The sequence below is a fragment of the Cornus florida genome, unplaced genomic scaffold (assembly GCF_030987335.1).
Source record: "Cornus florida cultivar Cherokee Brave unplaced genomic scaffold, ASM3098733v1 CherokeeBrave_3.0.0_Hap2_Chr04, whole genome shotgun sequence".
NCBI lineage: Eukaryota > Viridiplantae > Streptophyta > Magnoliopsida > Cornales > Cornaceae > Cornus > Cornus florida.
Genome location: NW_026775574.1, coordinates 52,792,427 through 52,801,810, shown reverse-complemented (window position 1 = coordinate 52,801,810; position 9,384 = coordinate 52,792,427). Strand labels below are relative to the sequence as shown.

Here is a 9,384-nt window from a genome sequence, read left to right as displayed (position 1 = left end):
GAATGCAGCATTGGTTTGCACTTGTGGATTTTCAAAAGATTGACCCAAGAAAGGACAATTATTAGCATAATGAGATGGATTAGCACAGACATAACACACCTCTTTTGGCAAAGAGGAGTGCTGAGAAGAACTAATAGTACTGACAGTTGATAAAACTTGGTCAAACTTTTGATTCAACACTTCCATTTGAGTGGCAAGCTCTCTAAATTTTTTTGCTTCATACAAACTTTCAACCTACCAGAAGTGGACTTAGACCTAGAGGGAGAAGCATGTTGAATAGAATTTTCACTGAAGGGCTCAAACAGTTCCCAAGCGTCATTTGGGCTCTTATGAAGGAAACCACCTTTACTAGAAGTATCTACCATGTTTCTATGTGGATCATGTAATCCATCATAAAAGATTTGCACCAAATGCCATTTAGGAATATCATGGTGTGGACACTTTCTCAGAAGATCATTATATCTCTCCCAAGTATCATGAAGTTGTTCACTTGGAATTTGGGAGAATGCCGTGATTTCTTTTCTCATTTGTGTGGTTTTACTCATAATGTAGTATTTTTTTAAGAACTCTTGTTGCAAGTTATCCTATGTGCTTATGGAATTATGAGGTAGGAAATGCAATTAAGTTCTAGCTTTGTCTTTCAGAGAAAATTGGAAGAGTCTCATCCTAAAAGCATCATCAGAAAGAGTAGACAACTTAGTAGTTGAACACAATTCTAGAAATTCATCTATGTGCTTATAGGGATCTTCAGTAGCAAACCGATGGAAAGTTGGAAGCATTTGGATCATAGTAGGCTTGATCTCAAAGTGGATCGCATCGGATTGTGGAAATTGAAAGCAACAAGGGGATGTATATGAGGTGGGAATGAAGTGATCCCTCAATTGTGGTTGTGGTGGAGAAATAGGTGCTTGTGGCACATGTGCCCTATTGGGATTATCACCATTATTAGCCATGTCTAATTTAAGAAATTCTAACAATTTAGGCTAAGTTCAATGGTAACAAATAGGAACAAAAAGAAAAATTTTAAGTGAAGAAAAATAACAAAACTCACAAAAGGTCCTGAAACCGAAACTTCTATTCCTTAAGCGTCTTCGTCCTCGCTGCTAAAGTCCTGCACTTGAAAAGAAAAAAGAAATAAGGTGAGATATCAGAAGGTCCTAAAACTATAAATTAAACTAGAATTAATTTTGAACTCAACAAATCTGTGACACAGTCCTTGGAAACGGTGCCAAACAATTGATGTATGTCAATAATAAATTAACCACTCGCAATAAAATGAATCCTTGTAGGATAGGGCTATGTTGAGGGTGTCGAACCTCAAGGAATGTGGTGGTTTATCGAGTCTTCAATTAATACTATTTTAATTTTTTTTAAAATGATTTGATTTGTTGTGTTGTGTTGCAATTCAATAATATAAAAGAAAATAAATGGAATAAAAAGATTGAAATTAAGAGAAGAAATACTTAGCTATTGACTTCACCTACTACGGTCAACTGTTTAACCTTGAGATTTCAATATTTATGTACCATATAGAATTAAACTCAATAACATTCATTTAATTCAGACTTAAAGAAAGATGTTTCATTTGAACTTAGCTAACTATAACCTATCTTCGGTTGGCACGAATTATATACCTATCTACTTCTAACTAATGTTGTAGTATAACTCATCTTTCCTAAGCATAGACTATAAAAGAGTTGATTATTGAAAAACGTTTGAATACCATTGCATGATCTCCATTCTTATGTCCGACAGGGCACCGCCAAATATCATCCAATAAGAATGGGTTGAGAATAATTTAAGAACAATTAAATCTAAGACAAGGTATTAATTATTCAAAAATTATTTAATAATTAAAATTCCAATTGAATTAAGCAATTGCCCAAAATCATGCAATCAAAATACATAATATATTAAATTCCCAAAGTATAGAACAATCAAACCATAGTATTCGGATTTGGGCTACATCAATGCCCTAAGAGAGGAATTAGCTACTCATGACGACGCAAGATATCATCTGTGTTGTTATGGTCTTCATCGCCATGGACCGCCAAAACTCCTTTTGGATCTTCTTCTTCAAAACCCTAAAAGCCGCCGTGAGAGAAATATGAGAGAGATTCCTCTGATATGATGGCCTTGTGCTTCCTTTTATAGAAAAATTAACTTCTAATAGGGTTGGACAGGCTTTTAAGTCTTTTAGGGTAATCTGGGCCCATAAGGAAACAAAGAAATATAATTTTGGTAATTCCCGTATGTATTTACGACTTCCAAGACGTCCATGCTGGAGCTTTAGAGTTCAGGCTCGAGCATTGAGGTTCAGGCTCGAGCATCTCTGGGTTCAGGCTCGAGTATCACCTGCCAGCAACTTTGTCCTGACATTGTAATGCAATTTTAACCTATTTAGAGTGCGACTTTGGAGATAGATATCAGAGATAAAAACATTAGGCTTCGACTCTTTTTTCCAGAGCCACTGACTTTACTCAATTTAAAGTTTTGAGTCAAAAGTTATGGCCAAAATACTAAAGTGGGTTTAGAGTTTTCAGCCATGCTCGAGCCCGAAGTGTTAGTGCTCGATCCTTTTGATTCGTGCTCGAGCCTTAAGGAACAAGGCTCGAGCCTCTCTGGATGGATGCTTGAGCTTCCATAAATGGTGCTTGATCTTCACATTGACACTTAGCCAATTTTCTTCAACTATTTTCCGAAGCATCTTTTTCTTCAACACTTAGAATATTTTTGGGGTTGAACTCTTTTAACACTGCTAGATCCAAGCTTCATGGGCTCGAGCACTAAGTACCATGCTCGAGCATTTGGTACTAAAGGCTTGAGCATAAAGTGATGGTGCTCGATCCTTAAGTTGAGGTACGAGGTCTGGGAGCTTGGAAATTAATTCCTTCAAATTCCGACACCTTGTGCTCGGGCTTAAGGGTCAAGGCTCGAGTACCCTATGGTCAGGCTCGAGCATCCTTTGTTCAGGCTCAAGCCTGAAGGTGCAAGGCTCGAGCCTCAAGACTTAGGCTTGAGATTTGGATTCTAACTTCTTCCAAACTTCACCAGTTTGACTCTCGGCTTGCTTTCGATGACCGGCAATGACGCGGTAAACTTCATTATCAATTTTTTCATTATAACAGCCCGGTTTTAACTACTTCTTTGACGAAACACCTAAAAACATTGAATAAACATAAATCAATATAAAATAGGATAGATGTATCACTTTAGGTTTTAATATATGCGTATTTAGGGGCTTGAATATGCAATATTCAGCGTTCATCATTAACTAGGCCGGATGGGACGCCTTGGAGGTGCCTTGTGGTTGTGGATAGTTAACTAAGCTTCCTTTCGTGATGCCTTAGAGGTGCCTTAGGTTGGATTACACTAACAGTTTGGTTGTTGAAACAAAATTGTTTCGAAAATGGGGAGTGGCATAGGTATGATATTGCACTTCATGGTACATCTGAGGAATTTGTGATTTGATGTCATTTGTAACATACTTGTTATTGTGATTAAGATTATGTATTCTTGTGGTATGACCCCGTCCCTTATTATCCATTCTTTGTGTGGAATTCACGGGACTATAAGAAGTGTGTCTTAGACACTTCCTACGGAGCTTATCCACACCCCATTATTTTACATTTTTCTGCTTCGGGTAAAGAAGTAGCACATGACAACCCACCACCATACTAGACGAGATTGGGACTTTAGTTGACGTTGTATTTTGTACATGCAGCCTAGGCCTTTTTGCAAAGTTCTAAATGAAGTTTTTTTTTTTTTAAATGTATGTTTTGTAAACCTTTGTGATTTTTGCTAAAGGTTGTAAAGAACCATGTATAAAAGTGTTGGTATAACTTCTAGGTGCATGTTGTAACCTATATCCATCAATCTTGTATGTGTATGGCATGGACGTAATCAGTTTTAAGGATCCATTTTTTGACATTTGTTCACACCTAGGTTCATGGTATTTTCTACAGAATTTATAACTTGCAGGGCCATTTCAGTCTACTGAAATAGCCACTTCGGCTGACCGAACTGTCCAAAGAGTTCAGCTGCTTTCCAGGCCATAACCGGCCGACCGAAATAGCCGCTTCGGTCGACCGGTACAGGATCTATTTTGGCCGATCGAAGCTCTATTTCGATCGATCGAAATGCTGCTGCTTGTGCATTTTGCTTCCCATTTTGGTATAGCTTACGTTGAGCCTTGGAATCTTGCTTAATGACCTCATGAGGCATGTTTTAGATATGATAATGAAGTAAATAGTGATGTAATATACTGAGGTTAATGGTATTGACTTAGGTGACCTCGGGTTCGGGTAAGGACCCGGTTAACAGTTCGGATCTACGGGTTCGGGTTGTTACAGTTTAACACGGGGTTTATGTCACGGGTCCATTGCATTTCGTGCATGTTTATTTAATGCACAATTATGCGGTTACATGCTAAATTATGTTGTTGTGTATTGGCAAGTACGTATATAAGTATTAATGTTAAAGGATTTTTTTTTTATTTAGGCCGTGGGGCCCGCTGGATATCATAACCATTGTAATGGCCATTACACAGCCACAAAATTCACTCTCTCCCTCTATTTTGCAAATTGTGTGGCTGTAGATATATAACTTATTGTATATATATAAGTTATAATTATATTATAATATTTTAAAAAAAAGAACCAGTGGGACCTACCTTTTTGTTAGCCATCACCAATGACTTATTAGTTATTACAGAATGAGAACAGAACTCTCATTTCTATCTCTATGTTGCGTCTCTAGCCACTTCTCCTCTGCATTTTCTTTTTCTTTTTGCCATTTCAAGCTTAGATTTAAGCTTTACCACTTAGAATTAGACTTTGCCACTGAAGGCAAAGTCAACGAGCGCATCGAGACCTTCGTTTTGATCAGAGCAATTTTTAGTTGGAGCAAATTCTAATTTTCAAAAATTGGGTGCAATTTGGGGTTTTTTCTTCTAATTGAGGTAGGGGTGTTCTAATCCGCACATTCTTTGATTTTTCAGATTCATTTATTATTTTGGTGTATAACATGTCTATTTGTAGTTAATTCTTGAGAAATTATTATGATGTTATGTTTAGGATTTGTATATCTATGTGAGGTCTCTTGTTGTAAGTAATTTTTATATATAGTTATTGATTGAATACTAGAAGCATGTTTAAATGATTATGGTTTTATTCTAAGTGTAAGATTACAAAAATTATGTTAATTGTAAGCATGCCAGGTTTTGCGAGAATTTTCTTATTAAATGTGCAATATTGTTCAGGATGAAAAGTATGAGCTTAGGGTATATATGAAGCATGAAGCATTCATGCATGCATTCCATTGGAAAAGAAAAGGGGAAATTTTTTTTGAAATGAAATGAAATTATTTTTGGAAAAATATTTTTTTGAAAAGTGTTTACGAAAACCCGGATGCCTAAGAATCGCCTAGTGGTCCGTGGTGTTAGTGTGGTCCAGAGAGGTTAGGGAGAGACCCTAGTGAGGTTGAGCTACCTAGGCCTAATCGATGCCTTGGAGTTGCCATATGGTCGGGAATAGCTAGCCAATCCTCATCTCGTGACGCCTTGGAGTTGCCATGGGTCAGACTGCACTAACAGTTTGAAAAGGTGAAACGGTGTTGTTTCAGAAATGGGGAGCGACATTGCAAGACATTGCATTTCATTGGCATATATTGTGTGTTTGGTGGTCAAATGACTAGTTTGCTTTCTTGTTATGGTTATTTTTATTTTAATTACTTCCTGAGGCATGATTCTGTTTACTTGCACTTTATTCTTTGTATGGATTCACGGGGTCATAAGAAGTGTACCTTAGACACTTCCTATTGAGTAGCTGGCTCACCCCATCATATTATTACATTTTTCAGGTAACGGGAAGGAAGTGGCAGACGATGTTCCTCCTCAAGTTTGAATGGGTTAATAGACTGTTTTATCATCTTTTGTATTGTGATCTCATTTTTTTTTTTTTTTTTTTTTTGTATAAGCCTTGGGATGGCACGTATATTGTGTATTGACGTTGGAATTGACTATAGTGTTCTTAGATGACCTCAGGTTCGGGTAAGGACCCGATTAGCGATTCGGACCCTCGGGTTCGGGTCATTACAAATTTGCTATCAGAGCAATGGTTTGAAAACCAGTAGGACGACTGGTAGAGGCCTACCTAGGGTTGTGTGGAAGGTTGATTGCATTGTTTATGTGCTTATGTGTTAAAATGTTTATTATCTGAGAAGTATGTTTAGTTGCTTAATTACTGATGTTTTTACAATTTTAAAAGGCATGCTTATTTGCTAAGTGTTCACATGCTTACGTGTTTAATTGGTAAAATGTGTGTTATATGGCCAGAACGATGAAATGTATAAATAATTGAAAACATATTAATTATGATATGATGATAAGTGTGATTTAAGTGGTAATAACAAGTGATAGGCACGGTGTGTGCAGTTTTATTTTAAATGATAATGTGTCAAGTAGTGAGCACAGTAGGTGCAAACATGTCTTGTATAGTATTGTGACAGTTATTTAGGCACGGTTAAACAAGTATTTTTTTTTAAAAAAATGAAAGACGGGGTGTTTAATTTTTTTATGATGGGACACAATTATATCAACGTATGGGGTATGGTTATTATGTATGTGTGTTCATGTGTGTACAAACAGTTGGGTACGAGATGGTTGCTAGTATGGTAGAGTACTTGTTGCGGCATCGATGGTTGTGTGAGTTTTGACTTGAGTAGGCAAGGAGTTCGGTTGCTCCAGGGTTGTTTGGGTGCTGATTCTTATCGAACGAATGGTGTAGGTTTTTAGCTCGTGGATCGAGCTATTTAGTGCATGGTTGCTGGTGGGCTAAATAATGACTACCAATTATAATCAACCCTTGCAATAACACAAATCATTGTAAAATAGGGATATCATAGGGGTAAGTCAAACCGCAAGGACTGCGAGTTTATGGCAACCAAGGTCTTTAAAATCACTTTGTTTGATGAAAGAGGTGTAAGGTTTTTGGTTCGTTTGTCACTTAGACTTTGGAATTAAAATGTGCATAAAATAGTAAATTGAAGGACATTAAAAGGAGAGGAACTTAGGTAGAGAGGACTTGGGAATTGAATCAACTACCAACCCTATAAACATGCTAGTTTGTGATTAACTTGGGAAACAACTTAAATATATGGCAATGATATGTAGCAATTTAAGATTACTATATTATCTTCAAGAAGTTCATAGAATCAAAAGTTAAGTATAATCCCTCAAAGTTCTATATGCTTGAACTACCTAAATTAGAGTGTAGCTATGACATACTCACTAAGTTAGGGACTATCAAACCCCTCAATCACTATGGTAATAGCATATGAAGTCAAGAACCAAGAAAAATCCATCAAAGGGAGACCCTAAGCCATGGACTAACAAGCTTCTCATACAACATGCCAATAAACCCATTTCATAATCTCATTTGCATTGTCAGTATGAAAATACAAGCCATACAATCACGATAAAATATAATCTAAGACAAGATAATAGATTTAACATAATCATTTATAGAAATTTAGGTCCATTACATCAAGTGTAAAGCTCTAGATTATGAAAATGCCATATACATACTTTATTCCCCAAAATAAACAAAACTAAAGTATTCTTACAAAGAAGGGTTTCATCACCTCCCTAGAAAGGGAGTTAGTTACCCATAAAAGCAAGGAATGAAGGAGTATTGATGGCCAACCCCTCCATTTTCGCACCTAGAGGCAGCTCCAACCCAAAGCTCTCAAGAATAATATTTATCTCTCTAGAAATATCCTTACAATGTTAGATATGTTTAATACAATGCACCAAGCCTCTAATAAGCAACCATAGCCTTCCAACCACTTTAAATTCATGGCCCAAAATCCCTAAAGAAGTGCAAAGCAATCCCTTGAATCAAGAGGATAACATTAGGTGAAATAATGCAGCCCACGCTTTGTTGTCTGCAAATTGGCGGGCGCTCGCAAGGTGTCACAAGTGCTTGATGATGGCACTTGGCGGGGCCCTGCAAAAACTGAAACTTTTTGGACAAAACGGCGGGTGCCGGCAATGCATGGCGGGCACCCGCAATGCTCTTGGGCACAACTTTGCTTCTTGAAATGATTTTGGCTTTGCCCGATGATGCGATCATCCTCCTTAGAACTTTTTGCAGAGAAAACCATGAGTTCAATGGAACATTGGCTTGGCCAAAATGAAGGTCCCTAACAACGGCATGCTTTGATCTTCAAGAATTCATCAAAGCCTCACTTTTAACTATTTTTGGGGAACTAACCTGAAAGTAAACAAAAAATGCAAATGAAGCTAATTTATACAATATAATCAACTAATGGACTTAACTAATGTAAATAAGGGCGCTTGAATATGTAATATTTGGCGCTTATCACACCCATAAACTTACATTTTGCTAGTCGCATAGCAAAACCAAAATTAAGGACTTAACAAAAAGACAACATTTGAAACTACTATCCACGGACATCAACCATGGTGCAAGAAAATACACACAACTCATTTGCAACTTAGAATAGACAGAACACTAGAGACAGAATCATTTTGCAGACTACCTTGAGTATATGAAGCCTTTATATAGCACAATGGCTAAACCTACTTCAATTTTCATGCACCAACATCATAGTCTATATAAATACTTTAATTGTCATCTCTATAATATAAATCAACTCTAACTTTAATGAAAGTGAACCGGATCCCAATATACAGCTTTTACCTTCTTTTTCCAATTTCAAAACACAAGTCTTCAAATCATTGAATTTCCTTGTAAATGAGGTTTCAGAGGTATGATTTATTCAAAATACATATTTTTATTTTTTCTTATATATATTATAGTCGTGCAATGCCGAAGTCCGTTAAGCTTTCTAACCGACCCATATAGCAAGTGTTAGGCTAGCAACTCCCAAACCAGATGGCTTTAGGGTGCTAAGTGTAAGGACACTCCAAGGGCTTCATAACTCGAGTTGGCAAGGCTACGAACTCCAACGAACCATATTTATTTATTTTTATTTCGTGAATGACCATGCAATGCCTAACTCCCTTAAGCTTTCTAACTAACTAATGTAGTAATTGTTAGGCCAGCAACTCCCAAACCGGATGGCTTTAGGGTGCTAAGTGTAAGGACACTCCAAGGGCTTAATAACTCAAGTTAGCAAGGCTACGAACTAAAACTAGTCATTATCATTATTCATTTTTATTTATTTTTTTATTATTTTTTTTTAGATCAATGCCAAAGATATCCATTCATTAGGGTCATCACTTCAAATCAACTGAGTCATGGTTAAGGTAAATCAGGTTACATGCCTCACAATTAAGTTTCCATTGTGCATCTGTGAAGTGTGAAGCATAGAAGAGTATGAAATCCGACGAAAATCTAA

At 36.8% G+C, this 9,384-nt stretch overlaps 1 non-coding gene across 1 annotated transcript; it reads left to right on the top strand.

The window, feature by feature from the left end:
- Positions 1–423: 423 nt before the first annotated feature.
- On the top strand, positions 424–529 carry LOC132305924 (small nucleolar RNA R71). The gene has a single exon (XR_009481746.1). It is a non-coding gene; the product is annotated as a small nucleolar RNA R71 (small nucleolar RNA).
- The last annotated feature ends 8,855 nt before the right edge of the window (positions 530–9,384 follow it).